This window comes from Lissotriton helveticus, chromosome 2_1 (assembly GCF_964261635.1).
Source record: "Lissotriton helveticus chromosome 2_1, aLisHel1.1, whole genome shotgun sequence".
NCBI classification, from domain to species: domain Eukaryota; kingdom Metazoa; phylum Chordata; class Amphibia; order Caudata; family Salamandridae; genus Lissotriton; species Lissotriton helveticus.
Window position 1 is genome coordinate 1,586,451,946 of NC_136059.1, and position 21,629 is coordinate 1,586,473,574.

The following is a 21,629-nucleotide window of genomic DNA, read 5'->3' on the forward strand; positions in this document are numbered from 1 at the left end:
GTGCACGTGGGAAGAGAGGCAGGAGTTAGGTGAATAGCTTGACGGTGAAAATGGTTCTGAGTTTCTGCAGAGTGAACTCAGTTTGATATTACGGGAATCTTTTACTGATGGTACTTTCCCACAGATTATTCCTCTTCCTCTGGTTCAACTCCTCTTATAGCGTATCTGTCCGTCCGTCCATTTGCAAATATGCCTGTACGTCCGGATTCCACTCTTCACCCCCCTTTGCTCCGGGTTCAGATACCAGTTCTGGCTCTTTCAACAAGCCCCACTGGACTCGTACCAAATACCTCTGCTTTACCCCTCTGTCTCTACTGACCCCACTCACTTGCCCCTTACTTGTTTTCAGCTCCTGTCCGTAGCTCCCGCAAGTCTGCCCTCTCTGGGACTCTGCCTCTTGCACTGGCTCCAGCTCTCAAATGATCTCCGTGTTGCTGCACCTTGTAGCTCCTCGAGGCCCCTTGTTGCTCCTCTCAGCTCCTCGCAGCTCACAGCTCCAGGTCGCACTTGGCCGCACTTGGCCGCTCAGCTGACTTCTCAGTTCCGGGCGTTCTAGCGGCACTCTAGCGGCTCTTTACGGCTCTTACGGCCCCCCTTACAACGCCTCTCGGCTCCTCTCGACTCGGCTCCTCACCTCCGCCCAAGACCGCTTCAAAAACCGCTTCTTAAATTGCGTCTTCTTAATGAGGCGCTACTACTAGCCTCAAGCTTCTGAGCCTATCCGCATGCGGCTGGATGTATCTCTGTTGTGGCTCTTTTCCGAAACTGCCTCCACGGCTAAGCTTTTTGCAGCTTTCGCGGCTTTCGCGGCGGTTTCTACTTGTGAAACGCCACGGACGCCACGGACGCTGCAGCTCCTCTCCTCTGCTCCGATTGAGCGCACTGCAGCACTGCACAGCACAAACTTGCGCTCACGATTGCCCTCTACTGGCTCTCAGTGGGGTTTAATGCAATGATTCTTTTCAACATTTGAAGTACCATATACATTAATCCTATTTGGAAGTTAGCACTGCTGAGTTGTCAGTCTGTAGCTCCATACCCACCAATTGGGCTACTTGAGTTTTTACTGGACATGTAAATTTATCAAAACACATGTCCGTCTTTTTATCATAATGTGCCATGCCCTAAGGGCTTAGTAGGCTTGCCTCTGGGGTGAATTTTTAATATTAAAATAGAAGGTTTGGGCTTTGCCATTCGTTTAATTAATAAGGTTGAGTGACTAGTTTAAGAAACGATCTGCCATTCTGCAATGGCATACTGGGTGGCATGCTTTAGTTTGGCACACTTGTGGTGGCACGATAAGTGCTTCAATCCATTAGGGACAATTGACTTACAGGCCCTGGGTACCCCTGGTATCATATACTAAGGACTTATAAGCAAGTTAACGTTTGCCAATTGTGGGTAAACCAACTAGACATATACCTTTTTAAGAGGTACTGCCACTGACGCCTGACTAACTCAGTGCACTTTCAGAGTCAAAACACAAGCAGCATCAGTTGAAATGTATGGAGTGACCATTAAAAAAAAGAAATTTCCTTACACCTGAAATCGGAACAAGGACTTCCTGACAGTGTAAGCTTTCAGTGAACTCTGATAAGAAGACCTGAGGGAGAGAACAAGGCTGAGAAAACTGATTGACATTTTATGTACAAAGTTTTATTAATGCTGAGGTCTCCATTGGTCAGAAGCTAGCTAGATGATTAATCATGTGTAGTGCACTTTGCATGGGAGAGGAGAAGCCATAGTCTCTCTAACGTTTGAAAAACAGAGGGGAAGTCTCCTTACACATTGCTTGAAAAGACGCAGGGCTGGACAGGTCTGTTTTTTTCCTCTAGGCATTTTCGCGCTAGACAGTAGCCCCTGAAGCCTTGCTCTGAAAGCCTTGGACTGTTCCTGGTGCCTCTCTCACTTTTCCCAGATTCCTGAAGTACATTGCAGCAAGCACTTGGAGGCTTCGAGATAGAGAGAACGTGAGGGAGGTGGAAGGTGAAAGGTGCAGGCAAAGACAATCGATAGGGAGAACAGAGAGAGGAGAGAAGAAAAGAGAAAGAGAGAGAATGGATAGATGGGTGGATGAACAGATGGACGGAGGGATGGACAAATGGATGGATGGATGGACAGGTGGGAAAAGAGAGCTTGAATGTGTCTCACTCTGTGCCAGTGTTTGATTCTGTGTCCTCGTTGTCTTTGAAATATAGGGTGACATGGTCAGATAGAGTGACATGAAACACCGTATCCTGCAGGGCATCTCTGGGGAGTCGCCATATGGGTATGCACAGGCAACCTTGGCCCCATATTAATTGGAGTTGTAAGGGGCAATGATCTGAAGTGATGCACCCCAGGTATTTAGCCTGTGGGACCCCCATCTTGTTTTCTCTGTGTTGTTGATGGTGCTGGGCCTGTTTTAAAATCCTTCTCAATCTTTTCAATCCTCTCCCCCCTATTTAATCTACCCCTTATGTTTATTATTGTATTGTCTGTGTATGTTTTAACTTTTTTTTAAAAAAATTCGTGAGTTTTTATACTTTTTTATTTTTACTTTACTTCCTTATTTGTATTTAATTGTCTTCCTTCCTTCCTTCCCCTGTTTTTCTTTTTTTTCCCACCACCTAGCACCTAACAGAGCAGGGAGAACAGGGGAGTGGTGGTGCTAGGCCCCTCCTGAACTGTGAGAAGCAGCCGCCTACCCTGCGGTCGGTGGCAGCGCCAAGGGAGGCAGCCCCGGGCAATCTTGTGTGAGCTGGAGGTGTCCGCACTAGTTTTTTTTTGTGCAGCACCATCTCCCCTCCATGCTGGCAGCAGAAGCATAGGGTCCATTGGGGGAGGGTGCACAGATGTCTGCAGTGTACCAGCCAAGTCCAGAGCCCAGCCCAGCAGCTGATACACCACTGGACGGATATCCTCAACCGGGAGCAGTACCTGCTTGATCTACTAGGCGTAAAGATTGTGGGGCATGGTGAGAATTAATTATTTGTTGTGTTTGTGTTCTACAGTGCAATCTTTTTCCAAATACTATGATGCTCGCACTCATAGGTAAGTTACGTTTTGTTTACATTAAGAATATTATTATGTGATGCAGTTTGAGCTAGGCAGGTGCTCGGCGCTACCTTATCGTACTCATCAGTGCTCACTTTGGCTTATTATTTAAGTAACCCTTGAAGACTCCTCTGTCGTCCTGTCACAATAGTGAATTAGTGATACCAGTGAGTTAGCATTCTCTGACTTTCTTTATGTAGCTCATACAGTCCCAAGACATTTCTCAATGATGTGAAGTACTAGTATGCTTCTATGCATTGCAAAAAAAGACTGAGACTGAGTTGGTCCATCAAGGGGTTGAGAAATGAGAATAGAATCAAAGATCTTCCATTGCAATGCATTAGTTCCAAATGCAGTTTTTGTTAAGGAAATTTGAAATAGGGATTTTAGGGTTAGTAGGTATGGCCAACTCAATGATAGTCAATACTAGTACTATAGGCGATCTGATTTAGACAAGTACAATATTACTGCATTTGCTTGTCATAATTTTATGGAGATTAACCGTACCACTAATCTACTTTTGTATATTTTTTATTTCTAACATCAGCACTTAAGGGCCAGAAGAGGGGCAGTGCAGAGATGGCTCCGGGAATAGCTGGTGAGGAGGCGCTGACCCCCAGCGCCACTGCTGAAGGTTCTGCTTAGCCCAGTAAGTCCTATTATCTATTATTATAACCCTAACGTTTACCTCTGCCCACTATTATACTACTTTTAATTTTGCCATGTTTATTTTTTTATACTGTCTCGTTTGTTTCCAACTCCCCTGTCCTGTTTTTGTTTAATTCCTGTTATCAATGAAGTACCTTTTTACCGTATTTCATGTTTTTTTGGGGTAACTGACTTTTTCCGGTCAGTATTAGTCTGTAGTTTTCTTCTACTTTGTTTGTAATCTTTTCCTCTCCCCTATATATCATCAGTTACTGTAAGACTAGGCACATATTTTTGGTATTCTACTGTCTACTGTGAAGATTGCAGGCCCAAGGAAGCTAGTAATAATTTTCACTGTGTAAGTTTGTTAAGAAGGATTTCTTTTTCTTGCTCATGCTCTAACAGTTAACAAGAGAGTGGCCATGGTCATGGAGCTCCCATCCCCTTCCACCCCACCCTAATGTTGTGCTGTGTAAATTCATTTATATGGTATACCATCATTTTCATGACAGTGCAGCATGGCTGGAAAGTATGAGGTTCCATTGCAATTGCCAACCAACATCATACGCCTTTCATTGACCATTAATATTCCACCCCTTCATTGCACTTCAATGACTCAAAGTCATCATCATCATCATCAGCATTGGCTATAGCTCCATCCATCCATCCATTATGAAAGGTTTTGACTACTCGGCTTTCTAACATTGTCAATTAACAAAATGCCCACAGTGATATTTTTGATAGACAATACTGCAGTGCTAACTGAACTGTAGTGAAGTATTGCAGTTGCTTTTTTGTGTGATTAAATAAATAGAGGGGAGGTGAATCTGGCATCTAAAAAATTTATAATGTTTTTTTCTTGCCACACAGATCACCAGTGATGCCAGCTCAGATGCTGCTGCAGGAGAAAAATGCGATTCGGTTGAAGAGGGGGAAGTGGCGGCAGGGACGGGCATTGGTAAGTCACATTGCTTGCTTATTGACAATTACATGTATACTCACTGGCTACAAAGGCGTCATTGTGACTTGTAATTGTAAACCCAACTTTACCAGTTGCAATTCAGCAAAAGCTCACATAATGAATGCTAAAAATGATGGCTTGATGTAAACGGGAAAGAGCAGAAGGTTAAAAGAAGGAATGAGTGAAATGGTATATGAGTGAAAGGATGCATCGGCAGATAAAAGGATGCATGGGTGGGTATTGGGCAAAGGGATGAATGTACGTAAAACAGTGGATGCAATGAATTTATTGTGTGCCCTTGAGAATATAGATATTTGTTTCCGGGTTGCACTATTTATATTAAAATGCAGAGCAGCCAGGAATTCAATAGTATTATAACAATGTGCAACTGGTATTCTGGGATAAGTATATGCTAGTTTACATCCATGTGTATATAGTTGGGGTATTAAGCTGAGTTTTTCACTGTAACATTACAGCGAATATCGGCTTTTACCTGCCCTTGTACTTTTTGCACATGTCACTTTGAATGAGAATATGAATACGCACATTATGCGTTGTGCTGTTATAAATTTAAGCTCTCTTTATGCACATGTCACTTTAGTAAAAATCCTTGAATTTTTTTTTAGCTAGGATACTGTTTTTGTACAATGTTTTTAAATGAAATAGTCTTTTATATTTGTTGTTTTAGTTTATATGTGATAGTTGCCATCCATACTTTCTTAAATATTTATTAATAATGTTTCCCATTCAAGTGCTATTTATTGCCTGGAAATGAATGCTTAGATAAATACGTCACCAGTAAATAATAATAATTTTGTATTTTATGATCTTATGTAATTGCATGTACCTTTCTTGTTTATTGTCGCTTTTATGGTTGTACTATGCAAACCGAATAAAGCTTTCTGAACCGAACCGGATGAATGGGTGAAAGGATGGTTGAAAGAAAGGATGGATACTGAATGGATGAATAATGATTGGACATTTTGGTGAAAGACTGGATGAGAGAAAGTAAAGTTTAAACCATGGTGGTTATTGATGAATATAGAATAATGAAAGGATGACTGAATAATTGCTTGGATGAATAAACAAGGGAGCTCTTCTGGAGAGGGTCATGCTGTTCACCTACCTTGCTTACTTTGTTTAATGGTTATCAAATCTATGGTTCAAAGTGGGGGATATTTGAATTATTGTTCTAATTCCTTGACTTACTGTATTTGTTCAGCTAGACAGATATGTATTCCACACATCATCATTCATCACCCCTCTCCCTGCCCTTTGCTTTTTGCCACCCCACATTTGTATGGCCCTAAATCTCATGGTTTCACATAACAGATTTATTTTAAGCCTGTTCATATTTTTTTCTTTCGACTTTTGGCAACTATAGTGACTGAATCAGTCAAAGCTTAGGCACATGATGAATCGATGATCAGTGACACCCCTCTATTCTATAGCGAAAATCTCCACCTCCCCACCTAATCCCTCTAACTTACCCTGAAGTAGATTAGGTAATGTTTCCTTTCCATAATGCCCAGCGAATCAATATGTTGAAAAAAATTGTGGCAGTGGGTGAGGCCAGGGAGTCAAGTGGGACTATTTGATTTCAAGTTTGACGTATGAGATACTCTGTGATGAACGTGCCAAAAACAAACTATATAGCTCATCTCTTTCCCTGTAGTGCAGTCCATCATTTTCCCAATGTCTATTTACGGCAGACAGGATAATAATACCCACAAGTTATACGTGATGTTTGTGGTGTAGTATCTTATTTATTATTCAACTGCCTCTTTGGAGTCAGGTTAGAAAGTGAAAGGCATTTGGAGAAGAGCAGGCCCATTGGAATTAAAAATACATAATTTTCAACTACAGCTACCCCAGCTGCATACAGTAGTAAGTAAGTAGTATTTTTTTTAAAGTAATAATTCCTTTATTTAGATATAAAACATATCTCTAAAAGATTACACAAATCACATTATATACAGTTTTGCGAATGGAAAAGAAATGGTTAAAAAGGTAAAAAAAAATATGACCGTATGCTTGCTTATTAAAACATTTCAATTTGTGAATTAGCCCGCCCGGTCGTTACAAGTTCTATTAAAATACGTGTTCAGTCTAGACAGTGAGCAGTAAGGCCTTAGCAGTGTCCATTTTATCTAGATTGCGGTATGCTTGCTGAATGAATTTGGCCAATTTTATATTTAAGGCAATATTATCTAAAGACAAAGCACCAATAATGGCGTGCCTACAGGTTCGGACTCCCAGCCTATTCCATTCTGGCTTAAGCAGACACCTGCGTTGAGAATTAAATGAGGGACAGATACAGAGCACATGCAAGATTGTTTCTGTTGCTAACCCGCATCCTCTACATGTTGTGTCCTCCTTCTTGCGGCGCCAGGTGGGTAGGTTTTGAAGAAAGCGCCAATCTCCCATTCTTAGGGCGATCAGGCTGCGCTTTAGATAAAGTGAAAATGTCGTGGAGAGGTATGCAGCAGGGGTTAGTCGTTTGTAGGAGTTGACTACTGCCCAAGAATTACTACGTTTTGTGACAAGGGCTTTATCTGATGCCAGAGATTTCAATCTTACACTTTTTTTAATGTATTTTTAAAGGCCGTCTGACTAGGGTTAAGAGCCCAAAGGTCGGCAGATGACATTTGATGGATATATTCATTCAAAAGGCAGCCGAATGTTGCCCCTGAATTAATCTCATTGATTCCTTTCCAAACTAGAGATTCTAGAGTACCTGGTTCCGCCTGTCTTAATTTGTGACAGAGCTTAAGATAGGTGCCAACATTAGAGGCTTCATAGTTGGTTAATCCCAGCTCCAATCTAATCTGGGCCGGGGAAGCGGTGCTCGGCAAAAGTAGTGCCTTTCTATAGATTTTAGTTGTGTGTTTGTTTAGGACAGTGTTCATTTTGCCTTTAAAGATCTCTATGCCATATGAAAGTGTTGGCCCGATCTTTGCTCGAAGGGCTTCTAATAGAGGGAAAAAAGTTGGACCTGAAAGTTTCTTCGATAGCTTGGCCAAGGAGACCACTAGGGCCGTAGTTTTAGCTGTGATCACATTGCTTTGCTTTGAGAAGCTGCCCCTTGAGTCCAAGTGGACACCTAAATATTTGTATGATTGGCCGATCGAAAGTCTTGTTTTATTAATTGACCAGCCACCGCCACTGTAATGTTTCTTACCGAATGGAACTATCAGGGTTTTTTCCATATTAATTTCTAGTTGATTACCAATCGTATATTGCGATAGTGCATCAAGGAGCCTTTGTAACCCTACTCTAGTGAGGCTAAACAGGGCCAGATCGTCGGCATATAAAAGATTACATAGTGCCGTACCTCCTATTTTAGGTGGATGACTATTTACCTTATCTAGAGTGCTTGACAGGTCGGCTATGAATAGATTAAAGAGAAGGGGGGCCAGCACGCATCCCTGCTTGACACCGCGTGAGGTCATGATTTTTCGCGAGAGATGCGAGCCGGACCCTAGCTTCACTCGAACCCATGTGTCAGAATAAAGTTGAATGATTGGGTTCAGGATTTTATATGGAATTCCCCACTGTGTCAGTTTTTTCCAGAGAGCCGCCCTAGGCACTCTATCAAACGCTGCTTTGAAATCGACAAAGCAGCAAAAAGCCTTCCTGCGTGTTGATAAAGCTTTGTCGATTATAGTGGAAACTGCTAATAAATTTGTCGTAGTTCCTGAATTGGCAACAAACCCTGTTTGATTCAGAGGAATCAGATCATGGACCTTTACCCATTGCCTGAGATCCTCCAGAATGAGTCCTGCATTGTGTTTCGCCTCTATATCCAGTAGGGCGATTAGTCTGTAGTTATTCGGAATGGCTCGTGATCCAGCTTTGTAAATGGGGTGAATTATAGCGCCCCGCCATGAGTCCGGGATTGTCAATGTCCTCAAGGTGTAGTTAAAGAGATTTAGTAACACCGTGGACCAGAAGGGGATGTCCGATTTGAATAACCTCTGTGGCAGGCCATTCGGGCCTGGTGCTCCATCTTGTCTCCCTTTTGTCACTGCTTTGGCAACTCGTTCCTCGGTTAGTTCATATGCTGGGGTAAGCCCCCGAGTTGTATCGGAGGAAGTATTCAGGGATACATCTACTCCAATCCCGCATGCCCTGGATGAGCTAGTGCAGTCATGGTAATCTTGTCCCTGAAAATGATCTGTTAGGTATGATACCCATTCTGCTTCCTGAATGTTTGCTGAGCCAGAGTTTGTTAAGTTCAGGTTGGTGCGGTTGACAAGGGACCAGAATTTCCTTGAGTATTTTTTGCTTGCTTTCCCACACCAATTTTACCCAGTATTGATTTTCCTGGGCTTGTTTCTCTTGAGAGACTGCCCTCCTGAATGCTTTTTGGGCATGGTGATATGTAGCAGAAAAGGCGCTGTTCCCCGGAAATTTTGAGACCAACCTCAATACGTTGTTCCTTGCTCTCTTTAATGGTTTTATGACGGTGGAGGTTGCAGCCCCTGCTGGTGGTACACGGCTTGATCTCCCCGCAGTCGCTGGATATGAGCTGATCAGATGAAGGCACAACTGCGACCATTCCCATATCGGGTTGGCATCTTTATCGTGAGTGACTGTTGTAAAGTCCTTACTTGCTTTTAAAACACTCTGACTGTTGGATTCATTCCATTTGAGGCGCTTTAGGTTTTCAGTGTGAATTCCCTTATAGGGTATAGGAGCCGCTTTATGGAATTCCGGGTTTGTAGTGAAGGTGATGACCTGGGGCCTGTGATCGCTTTCAGACCGTGGGTGGATGCAAAAACTGTTCAAGTTAAATAGTAGTTCTGAATTGCAGATGGTGAAATCTAGGTAAGACTTTTTTCTTCCGTTCGACCAGGTCCAGTTTGGAGGTGAATCGCTTGTTGACCTTCCATTCACTACCAGGTAGCCTGCGTTGTAGAATCTCATCACAGAGAGTTCACCTAATATGTTAGGGGCTTGCCTCCGAGGTTTGGATTGAGTCGTTGCCTCGATGATGTTAGTCAGGCCCGGCCCTTCCATGTCTGCTGCGTTCCCCTGAAATAGATTTGTGTTAAAATCTCCCGTAATGATGTGGTCCGAGTTGGGATATTCAGTGGCGATGTCGTTCATGATCTCACACAGTCGGACCAGGTGGTCTTTTTTTGTACGGGTGCTGGGGTTAATGTACACGTTAACGAGGAGGAGCAAACGTTGCCTCCTCCATGGGTTAATTTTGACCCCTAATAACCAGTCTTCTTTGAAATGAAGTTGATTGAATGCACCTTTTAGGTTGTTTGAGATGTATATGGACAGACCGCCTTTGGGGTGGCCAAATCGGCTGACCCTAAGTGCTGGTTTCCAGAATTCAATGTATCCTTCTATGGGGCGGCCCTCTGTCGCCCAGGTTTCCTGTAGGGCGATTGCTGCATGTTTGCACAAGAAGGCCATGGTGTCATCAAGTTTTTTGATGAAGGCCACTGATATTCCATGAACACAATGAAAAGGGAGGCCGCCCTCTTGCTTGTTGTCTCTTATGTGCTATGTATCTGCCGCTAAGAGGGGTTTTCTAGAGGGATTGTGTGTTTCTACGAGTGTTTCACCCACAGGCGATCAGTTTGAGTGTTTTGATGACAGGATTGCTGGCAGCCACCCCCAACTATAATAAGATTCTGCATTGTCCCCGGCTTTTTTGGGGCTTTTTGATTCGTCGTCGGGCCCTAAGGCATTTTTTAAGACCAGGTAGGGTCTCACACGTCCTGTTGTTTTGGTTGTTGCCAGATTGCTGGGTGAGGTTGCTCTTGTTAACAGGGAAGTAGGATACCCAGGGGTGGAATAAGGGTACACTCTAATTCCCCAGTTCCGCAGAGTGGACTTCTGTTCGAGAAAAGCTGCTGCCCAGCTGGCCGATGAAAAAGTCACCACGGTGACCTCAGAGGGTTGGTTTCCTCGAGGGGAGAGGAATTCAATAGATTCTATGTTGTTCGTGGCCAGTCCAGCTAGTCCCGGAATTCCTTCTGCTAACTTTAGCAGGTTGGATCTGTTGAGGATGTCATGCCGCCCTTTAGATTTATATTCGGGAGGCAATAAAATCTGAAAACCCGATGGGTCATTGTTGATGTTCTCCGGGACACTTGTGGGCTTAATGTTGGAGTGTTCGGCTGTCCTGTCTGGTTTGATTTCATATAACTGCTGTGACAGTCGTTGCGAGGCCCTCTTCGAATATAGACTGAGGCTGGTCGGAGCTATAGGATCGTTGCAGATGGTTTTGAAGTAATTGAGTCTTGACATTGCGTTTTTTTCCAGGAGAGATAAGAACCAGCGGTGGCCTGGATATTTCTGGTGTCGTCTTTGGCTCGGTTTCACTTGCCATCTCTAAACTCACCCTGGTGTTTTCTGTGTGGGCACTGGCCTCGGCTGTTTCTAGGGCCATAGTTTGTTTGCTTTGGTCCTGTGGGCTCCTCACTGGTTCTTGGGTAGATTTTTCCAGGGCGACTCCCTTGGGGGTTGTCCTTTGCTCTGCGACACTGTTTTTAACGGGAGATTTTTTGTTTTCGACTTTTTTGAAGATAGGAAAAAGTTCCTGGTGGACCATGTTGGAGCTTGCCCTAAGTTTATTTCTGGCTTTTCGCTGACGTTCACGCTCTCACTTGCTGCGTGGTAAAAGAGGCCCTGAGAGGGCCGCCACTGCTGATTCGGTCTGAGAGACAGGGCTATTTGTTCGCACAGGGTCAAGTTGATCATGTATTCAGGGAGGTGGGAGCGCACCAGACACGCCCCAACGAAATTACCTTTTGCATGATGGTTCATGTAGTTCATTATTTCTCGCTCAGTTCAGTTCAAAGTGTTCATAGCCAGTGCTGTATTGTTAGTTTCAAATCGTATCCCTAGACACTGGCTATGAACACTTTGAATTGAATTGAGCGAGAAATAATGAACTACATGAACCATCATGCAAGAGGTAATTATGTTGGGGCGTGTCTGGTGCGCTCCCACCCCCCTGAAAGAATCAAATTCCTGTGAGCTGACGAGCTCGGGAGCCTGCACCTTCATGCTGTGAGTGGAACTGGTCCTGAGAGATAAGGCAGCATGCCCTGTAACCTATGAACTTTGCTTTTTTTCCCTACTGACGATTGAGGAATCATGAAACACGTGTCTAGGGATACGAATTGAAACTAATAATACAGCACTGGCTATGAACACTTTGAATTGAATTGAGCGAGAAATAATGAACTACATGAACCATCATGCAAGAGGTAATTACGTTGGGGCGTGTCTGGTGCGCTCCCACCCCCCTGAAAGTATCAAATTCCTGTGAGCTGACGAGCTCGGGAGCCTGCACCTTCATGCTGTGAGTGGAACTGGTCCTGAGAGATAAGGCAGCATGCCCTGCAACCTATGAACTTTGCTTTTTTTCCCTACTGACGATTGAGGAATCATGAAACATGTGTCTAGGGATACGAATTGAAACTAATAATACAGCACTGGCTATGAACACTTTGAATTGAATTGAGCGAGAAATAATGAACTACATGAACCATCATGCAAGAGGTAATTACGTTGGGGCGTGTCTGGTGCACTCCCACCCCCCTGAAAGTATCAAATTCCTGTGAGCTGACGAGCTCGGGAGCCTGCACCTTCATGCTGTGAGTGGAACTGGTCCTGAGAGATAAGGCAGCATGCCCTGCAACCTATGAACTTTGCTTTTTTTCCCTACTGACGATTGAGGAATCATGAAACACAAGTCTAGGGATACGAATTGAAACTAATAATACAGCACTGGCTATGAACACTTTGAATTGAATTGAGCGAGAAATAATGAACTACATGAACCATCATGCAAGAGGTAATTACTTTGAGTCGTGTCTGGTGCTTCCCACCCCCCTGAAAGTATCAAATTCCTGTGAGCTGACGAGCTCGGGAGCCTGCACCTTCATGCTGTGAGTGGAACTGGTCCTGAGAGATAAGGCAGCATGCCCTGCAACCTATGAACTTTGCTTTTTTTCCCTACTGACGATTGAGGAATCATGAAATACGTGTCTAGGGATACGAATTGAAACTAATAATACAGCACTGGCTATGAACACTTTGAATTGAATTGAGCGAGAAATAATGAACTACATGAACCATCATGCAAGAGGTAATTACGTTGGGGCGTGTCTGGTGCGCTTCCACCCCCCTGAAAGTATCAAATTCCTGTGAGCTGACGAGCTCGGGAGCCTGCACCTTCATGCTGTGAGTGGAACTGGTCCTGAGAGATAAGGCAGCATGACCTGCAACCTATGAACTTTGCTTTTTTTCCCTACTGACGATTGAGGAATCATGAAACACGTGTCTAGGGATACGAATTGAAACTAATAATACAGCACTGGCTATGAACACTTTGAATTGAATTGAGGGAGAAATAATGAACTACATGAACCATCATGCAAGAGGTAATTACGTTGGGGCGTGTCTGGTGCGCTCCCACCCCCCTGAAAGTTAAATTCCTGTGAGCTGACGAGCTCGGGAGCCTGCACCTTCATGCTGTGAGTGGAACTGGTCCTGAGAGATAAGGCAGCATGCCCTGCAACCTATGAACTTTGCTTTTTTTCCCTACTGACGATTGAGGAATCATGAAACACATGTCTAGGGATACGAATTGAAACTAATAATACAGCACTGGCTATGAACACTTTGAATTGAATTGAGCGAGAAATAATGAACTACATGAACCATCATGCAAGAGGTAATTACGTTGGGGCGTGTCTGGTGCGCTCCCACCCCCCTGAAAGTATCAAATTCCTGTGAGCTGACGAGCTCGGGAGCCTGTACCTTCATGCTGTGAGTGGAACTGGTCCTGAGAGATAAGGCAGCATGCCCTGCAACCTATGAACTTTGCTTTTTTTCCCTACTGACGATTGAGGAATCATGAAAAACGTGTCTAGGGATACGAATTGAAACTAATAATACAGCACTGGCTATGAACACTTTGAATTGAATTGAGCGAGAAATAATGAACTACATGAAAAATCATGCAAGAGGTAATTACGTTGGGGCGTGTCTGGTGCGCTCCCACCCCCCTGAAAGTATCAAATTCCTGTGAGCTGAGGAGCTCGGGAGCCTGCACCTTCATGCTGTGAGTGGAACTGGTCCTGAGAGATAAGGCAGCATGCCCTGCAACCTATGAACTTTGCTTTTTTTCCCGACTGACGATTGAGGAATCATGAAACACGTGTCTAGGGATACGAATTGAAACTAATAATACAGCACTGGCTATGAACACTTTGAATTGAATTGAGCGAGAAATAATGAACTACATGAACCATCATGCAAGAGGTAATTACGTTGGGGCGTGTCTGGTGCGCTCCCACCCCCCTGAAAGTATCAAATTCCTGTGAGCTGAGGAGCTCGGGAGCCTGCACCTTCATGCTGTGAGTGGAACTGGTCCTGAGAGATAAGGCAGCATGCCCTGCAACCTATGAACTTTGCTTTTTTTCCCTACTGACGATTGAGGAATCATGAAACACGTGTCTAGGGATACGAATTGAAACTAATAATATAGCACTGGCTATGAACACTTTGAATTGAATTGAGCGAGAAATAATGAACTACATGAACCATCATGCAAGAGGTAATTACGTTGGGGCGTGTCTGGTGCGCTCCCACCCCCCTGAAAGTATCAAATTCCTGTGAGCTGACGAGCTCGGGAGCCTGCACCTTCATGCTGTGAGGGGAACTGGTCCTGAGAGATAAGGCAGCATGCCCTGCAACCTATGAACTTTGCTTTTTTTCCCTTCTGACGATTGAGGAATCATGAAACATGTGTCTAGGGATACGAATTGAAACTAATAATACAGCACTGGCTATGAACACTTTGAATTGAATTGAGCGAAAAATAATGAACTACATGAACCATCATGCAAGAAGTAATTACGTTGGGGCGTGTCTGGTGCGCTCTCACCCCCCTGAAAGTATCAAATTCCTGTGAGCTGACGAGCTCGGGAGCCTGCACCTTCATGCTGTGAGTGGAACTGGTCCTGAGAGATAAGGCAGCATGCCCTGCAACCTATGAACTTTGCTTTTTTTCCCTACTGACGATTGAGGAATCATGAAACACGTGTCTAGGGATACGAATTGAAACTAATAATACAGCACTGGCTATGAACACTTTGAATTGAATTGAGCGAGAAATAATGAACTACATGAACCATCATGCAAGAAGTAATTACGTTGGGGCGTGTCTGGTGCGCTCTCACCCCCCTGAAAGTATCAAATTCCTGTGAGCTGACGAGCTCGGGAGCCTGCACCTTCCTGCTGTGAGTGGAACTGGTCCTGAGAGATAAGGCAGCATGCCCTGCAACCTATGAACTTTGCTTTTTTTCCCTACTGACGATTGAGGAATCATGAAACACATGTCTAGGGATACGAATTGAAACTAATAATACAGCACTGGCTATGAACACTTTGAATTGAATTGAGCGAGAAATAATGAACTACATGAACCATCATGCAAGAGGTAATTACGTTGGGGCGTGTCTGGTGCGCTCCCACCCCCCTGAAAGTATCAAATTCCTGTGAGCTGACGAGCTCGGGAGCCTGTACCTTCATGCTGTGAGTGGAACTGGTCCTGAGAGATAAGGCAGCATGCCCTGCAACCTATGAACTTTGCTTTTTTTCCCTACTGACGATTGAGGAATCATGAAACACGTGTCTAGGGATACGAATTGAAACTAATAATACAGCACTGGCTATGAACATTTTGAATTGAATTGAGCGAGAAATAATGAACTACATGAACCATCATGCAAGAGGTAATTACTTTGGGTCGTGTCTGGTGCTTCCCACCCCCCTGAAAGTATCAAATTCCTGTGAGCTAACGAGCTCGGGAGGCTGCACCTTCATGCTGTGAGTGGAACTGGTCCTGAGAGATAAGGCAGCATGCCCTGCAACCTATGAACTTTGCTTTTTTTCCCTACTGACGATTGAGGAATCATGAAACACATGTCTAGCGATACGAATTGAAACTAATAATACAGCACTGGCTATGAACACTTTGAATTGAATTGAGCGAGAAATAATGAACTACATGAACCATCATGCAAGATGTAATTACGTTGGGGCGTGTCTGGTGCGCTCCCATCACCCTGAAAGTATCAAATTCCTGTGAGCTGACGAGCTCGGGAGCCTGCACCTTCATGCTGTGAGTGGAACTGGTCCTGAGAGATAAGGCAGCATGACCTGCAACCTTTGAACTTTGCTTTTTTTCCCTACTGACGATTGAGGAATCATGAAACACGTGTCTAGGGATACGAATTGAAACTAATAATACAGCACTGGCTATGAACACTTTGAATTGAATTGAGGGAGAAATAATGAACTACATGAACCATCATGCAAGAGGTAATTACGTTGGGGCGTGTCTGGTGCGCTCCCACCCCCCTGAAAGTATCAAATTCCTGTGAGCTGACGAGCTCAGGAGCCTGCACCTTCATGCTGTGAGTGGAACTGGTCCTGAGAGATAAGGCAGCATGCCCTGCAACCTATGAACTTTGCCTTTTTTCCCTACTGACGATTGAGGAATCATGAAATACGTGTCTAGGGATACGAATTGAAACTAATAATACAGCACTGGCTATGAACACTTTGAATTGAATTGAGCGAGAAATAATGAACTACATGAACCATCATGCAAGAGGTAATTACGTTGGGGCGTGTCTGGTGCGCTCCCACCCCCCTGAAAGTATCAAATTCCTGTGAGCTGACGAGCTCGGGAGCCTGCACCTTCATGCTGTGAGTGGAACTGGTCCTGAGAGATAAGGCAGCATGACCTGCAACCTTTGAACTTTGCTTTTTTTCCCTACTGACGATTGAGGAATCATGAAACACGTGTCTAGGGATACGAATTGAAACTAATAATACAGCACTGGCTATGAACACTTTGAATTGAATTGAGGGAGAAATAATGAACTACATGAACCATCATGCAAGAGGTAATTACGTTGGGGCGTGTCTGGTGCGCTCCCACCCCCCTGAAAGTATCAAATTCCTGTGAGCTGACGAGCTCAGGAGCCTGCACCTTTATGCTGTGAGTGGAACTTGTCCTGAGAGATAAGGCAGCATGCCCTGCAACCTATGAACTTTCCTTTTTTTCCCTACTGACGATTGAGGAATCATGAAACACGTGTCTAGGGATACGAATTGAAACTAATAATACAGCACTGGCTATGAACTGTTTGAATTTAATTGAGCGAGAAATAATGAACTACATGAACCATCATGCAAGAGGTAATTACGTTGGGGCGTGTCTGGTGCGCTCCCACCCCCCTGAAAGTATCAAATTCCTGTGAGCTGAGGAGCTCGGGAGCCTGCACCTTCATGCTGTGAGTGGAACTGGTCCTGAGAGATAAGGCAGCATGCCCTGCAACCTATGAACTTTGCTTTTTTACCCCCTACTGACGATTGAGGAATCATGAAACACGTGTCTAGGGATACGAATTGAAACTAATAATACAGCACTGGCTATGAACACTTTGAATTGAATTGAGGGAGAAATAATGAACTACATGAACCATCATGCAAGAGGTAATTACGTTGGGGCGTGTCTGGTGCGCTCCCACCCCCCTGAAAGTATCAAATTCCTGTGAGCTGACGAGCTCGGGAGCCTGCACCTTGATGCTGTGAGTGGAACTGGTCCTGAGAGATAAGGCAGCATGCCCTGCAACCTATGAACTTTGCTTTTTTTCCCTACTGACGATTGAAAAATCATGAAACACGTGTCTAGGGATACGAATTGAAACTAATAATACAGCACTGGCTATGAACACTTTGAATTGAATTGAGCGAGAAATAATGAACTACATGAATCATCATGCAAGAGGTAATTACGTTGGGGCGTGTCTGGTGCGCTCCCACCCCCCTGAAAGTATCAAATTCCTGTGAGCTGACGAGCTCGGGAGCCTGTACCTTCATGCTGTGAGTGGAACTGGTCCTGAGAGATAAGGCAGCATGCCCTGCAACCTATGAACTTTGCTTTTTTTCCCTACTGACGATTGAGGAATCATGAAACACGTGTCTAGGGATACGAATTGAAACTAATAATACAGCACTGGCTATGAACACTTTGAATTGAATTGAGCGAGAAATAATGAACTACATGAACCATCATGCAAGAGGTAATTACTTTGGGTCGTGTCTGGTGCTTCCCACCCCCCTGAAAGTATCAAATTCCTGTGAGCTAACGAGCTCGGGAGCCTGCACCTTCATGCTGTGAGTGGAACTGGTCCTGAGAGATAAGGCAGCATGCCCTGCAACCTATGAACTTTGCTTTTTTTCCCTACTGACGATTGAGGAATCATGAAACACATGTCTAGGGATTCGAATTGAAACTAATAATACAGCACTGGCTATGAACACTTTGAATTGAATTGAGCGAGAAATAATGAACTACATGAACCATCATGCAAGAGGTAATTACGTTGGGGCGTGTCTGGTGCGCTCCCATCCCCCTGAAAGTATCAAATTCCTGTGAGCTGACGAGCTCGGGAGTCTGCACCTTCATGCTGTGAGTGGAACTGGTCCTGAGAGATAAGGCAGCATGCCCTGCAACCTATGAACTTTGCCTTTTTTCCCTACTGACGATTGAGGAATCATGAAATACGTGTCTAGGGATACGAATTGAAACTAATAATACAGCACTGGCTATGAACACTTTGAATTGAATTGAGCGAGAAATAATGAACTACATGAACCATCATGCAAGAGGTAATTACGTTGGGGCGTGTCTGGTGCGCTCCCACCCCCCTGAAAGTATCAAATTCCTGTGAGCTGACGAGCTCGGGAGCCTGCACCTTCATGCTGTGAGTGGAACTGGTCCTGAGAGATAAGGCAGCATGACCTGCAACCTTTGAACTTTGCTTTTTTTCCCTACTGACGATTGAGGAATCATGAAACACGTGTCTAGGGATACGAATTGAAACTAATAATACAGCACTGGCTATGAACTGTTTGAATTTAATTGAGCGAGAAATAATGAACTACATGAACCATCATGCAAGAGGTAATTACGTTGGGGCGTGTCTGGTGCGCTCCCACCCCCCTGAAAGTATCAAATTCCTGTGAGCTGAGGAGCTCGGGAGCCTGCACCTTCATGCTGTGAGTGGAACTGGTCCTGAGAGATAAGGCAGCATGCCCTGCAACCTATGAACTTTGCTTTTTTTCCCTACTGACGATTAAGGAATCATGAAACACGTGTCTAGGGATACGAATTGAAACTAATAATACAGCACTGGCTATGAACACTTTGAATTGAATTGAGGGAGAAATAATGAACTACATGAACCATCATACAAGAGGTAATTACGTTGGGGCGAGTCTGGTGCGCTCCCACCCCCCTGAAAGTATCAAATTCCTGTGAGCTGACGAGCTCGGGAGCCTGCACCTTCATGCTGTGAGTGGAACTGGTCCTGAGAGATAAGGCAGCATGCCCTGCAACCTATGAACTTTGCTTTTTTTCCCTACTGACGATTGAGGAATCATGAAACACGTGTCTAGGGATACAAATTGAAACTAATAATACAGCACTGGCTATGAACACTTTGAATTGAATTGAGCGAGAAATACTGAACTACATGAATCATCATGCAAGAGGTAATTACGTTGGGGCGAGTCTGGTGCGCTCCCACCCCCCTGAAAGTATCAAATTCCTGTGAGCTGACGAGCTCGGGAGCCTGTACCTTCATGCTGTGAGTGGAACTGGTCCTGAGAGATAAGGCAGCATGCCCTGCAACCTATGAACTTTGCTTTTTTTCCCTACTGACGATTGAGGAATCATGAAACACGTGTCTAGGGATACGAATTGAAACTAATAATACAGCACTGGCTATGAACACTTTGAATTGAATTGAGCGAGAAATAATGAACTACATGAACCATCATGCAAGAGGTAATTACTTTGGGTCGTGTCTGGTGCTTCCCACCCCCCTGAAAGTATCAAATTCCTGTGAGCTAACGAGCTCGGGAGCCTGCACCTTCATGCTGTGAGTGGAACTGGTCCTGAGAGATAAGGCAGCATGCCCTGCAACCTATGAACTTTGCTTTTTTTCCCTACTGACGATTGAGGAATCATGAAACACATGTCTAGGGATTCGAATTGAAACTAATAATACAGCACTGGCTATGAACACTTTGAATTGAATTGAGCGAGAAATAATGAACTACATGAACCATCATGCAAGAGGTAATTACGTTGGGGCGTGTCTGGTGCGCTCCCATCCCCCTGAAAGTATCAAATTCCTGTGAGCTGACGAGCTCGGGAGCCTGCACCTTCATGCTGTGAGTGGAACTGGTCCTGAGAGATAAGGCAGCATGCCCTGCAACCTATGAACTTTGCCTTTTTTCCCTACTGACGATTGAGGAATCATGAAATACGTGTCTAGGGATACGAATTGAAACTAATAATACAGCACTGGCTATGAACACTTTGAATTGAATTGAGCGAGAAATAATGAACTACATGAACCATCATGCAAGAGGTAATTACGTTGGGGCGTGTCTGGTGCGCTCCCACCCCCCTGAAAGTATCAAATTCCTGTGAGCTGACGAGCTCGGGAGCCTGCACCTTCATGCTGTGAGTGGAACTGGTCCTGAGAGATAAGGCAGCATGACCTGCAACCTTTGAACTTTGCTTTTTTTCCCTACTGACGATTGAGGAATCATGAAACACGTGTCTAGGGATACGAATTGAAACTAATAATACAGCACTGGCTATGAACTGTTTGAATTTAATTGAGCGAGAAATAATGAACTACATGAACCATCATGCAAGAGGTAATTACGTTGGGGCGTGTCTGGTGCGCTCCCACCCCCCTGAAAGTATCAAATTCCTGTGAGCTGAGGAGCTCGGGAGCCTGCACCTTCATGCTGTGAGTGGAACTGGTCCTGAGAGATAAGGCAGCATGCCCTGCAACCTATGAACTTTGCTTTTTTTCCCTACTGACGATTGAGGAATCATGAAACACGTGTCTAGGGATACGAATTGAAACTAATAATACAGCACTGGCTATGAACACTTTGAATTGAATTGAGGGAGAAATAATGAACTACATGAACCATCATACAAGAGGTAATTACGTTGGGGCGAGTCTGGTGCGCTCCCACCCCCCTGAAAGTATCAAATTCCTGTGAGCTGAAGAGCTCGGGAGCCTGCACCTTCATGCTGTGAGTGGAACTGGTCCTGAGAGATAAGGCAGCATGCCCTGCAACCTATGAACTTTGCTTTTTTTCCCTACTGACGATTGAGGAATCATGAAACACGTGTCTAGGGATACGAATTGAAACTAATAATACAGCACTGGCTATGAACACTTTGAATTGAATTGAGCGAGAAATACTGAACTACATGAATCATCATGCAAGAGGTAATTACGTTGGGGAGTGTCTGGTGCGCTCCCACCCCCCTGAAAGTATCAAATTCCTGTGAGCTGAGGAGCTCGGGAGCCTGCACCTTCATGCTGTGAGTGCAACTGGTCCTGAGAGATAAGGCAGCATGCCCTGCAACCTATGAACTTTGCTTTTTTTTCCCTACTGACGATTGAGGAATCATGAAACACGTGTCTAGGGATACGAATTGAAACTAATAATACAGCATTGGCTATGAACACTTTGAATTGAATTGAGCGAGAAATAATGAACTACATGAACCATCATGCAAGAGGTAATTACGTTGGGGCGTGTCTGGTGCGCTCCCACCCCCCTGAAAGTATCAAATTTCTGTGAGCTGACGAGCTCGGGAGCCTGCACCTTCATGCTGTGAGAGGAACTGGTCCTGAGAGATAAGGCAGCATGCCCTGCAACCTATGAACTTTGCTTTTTTTCCCTTCTGACGATTGAGGAATCATGAAACACGTGTCTAGGGATACGAATTGAAACTAATAATACAGCACTGGCTATGAACACTTTGAATTGAATTGAGCGAAAAATAATGAACTACATGAACCATCATGCAAGAAGTAATTACGTTGGGGCG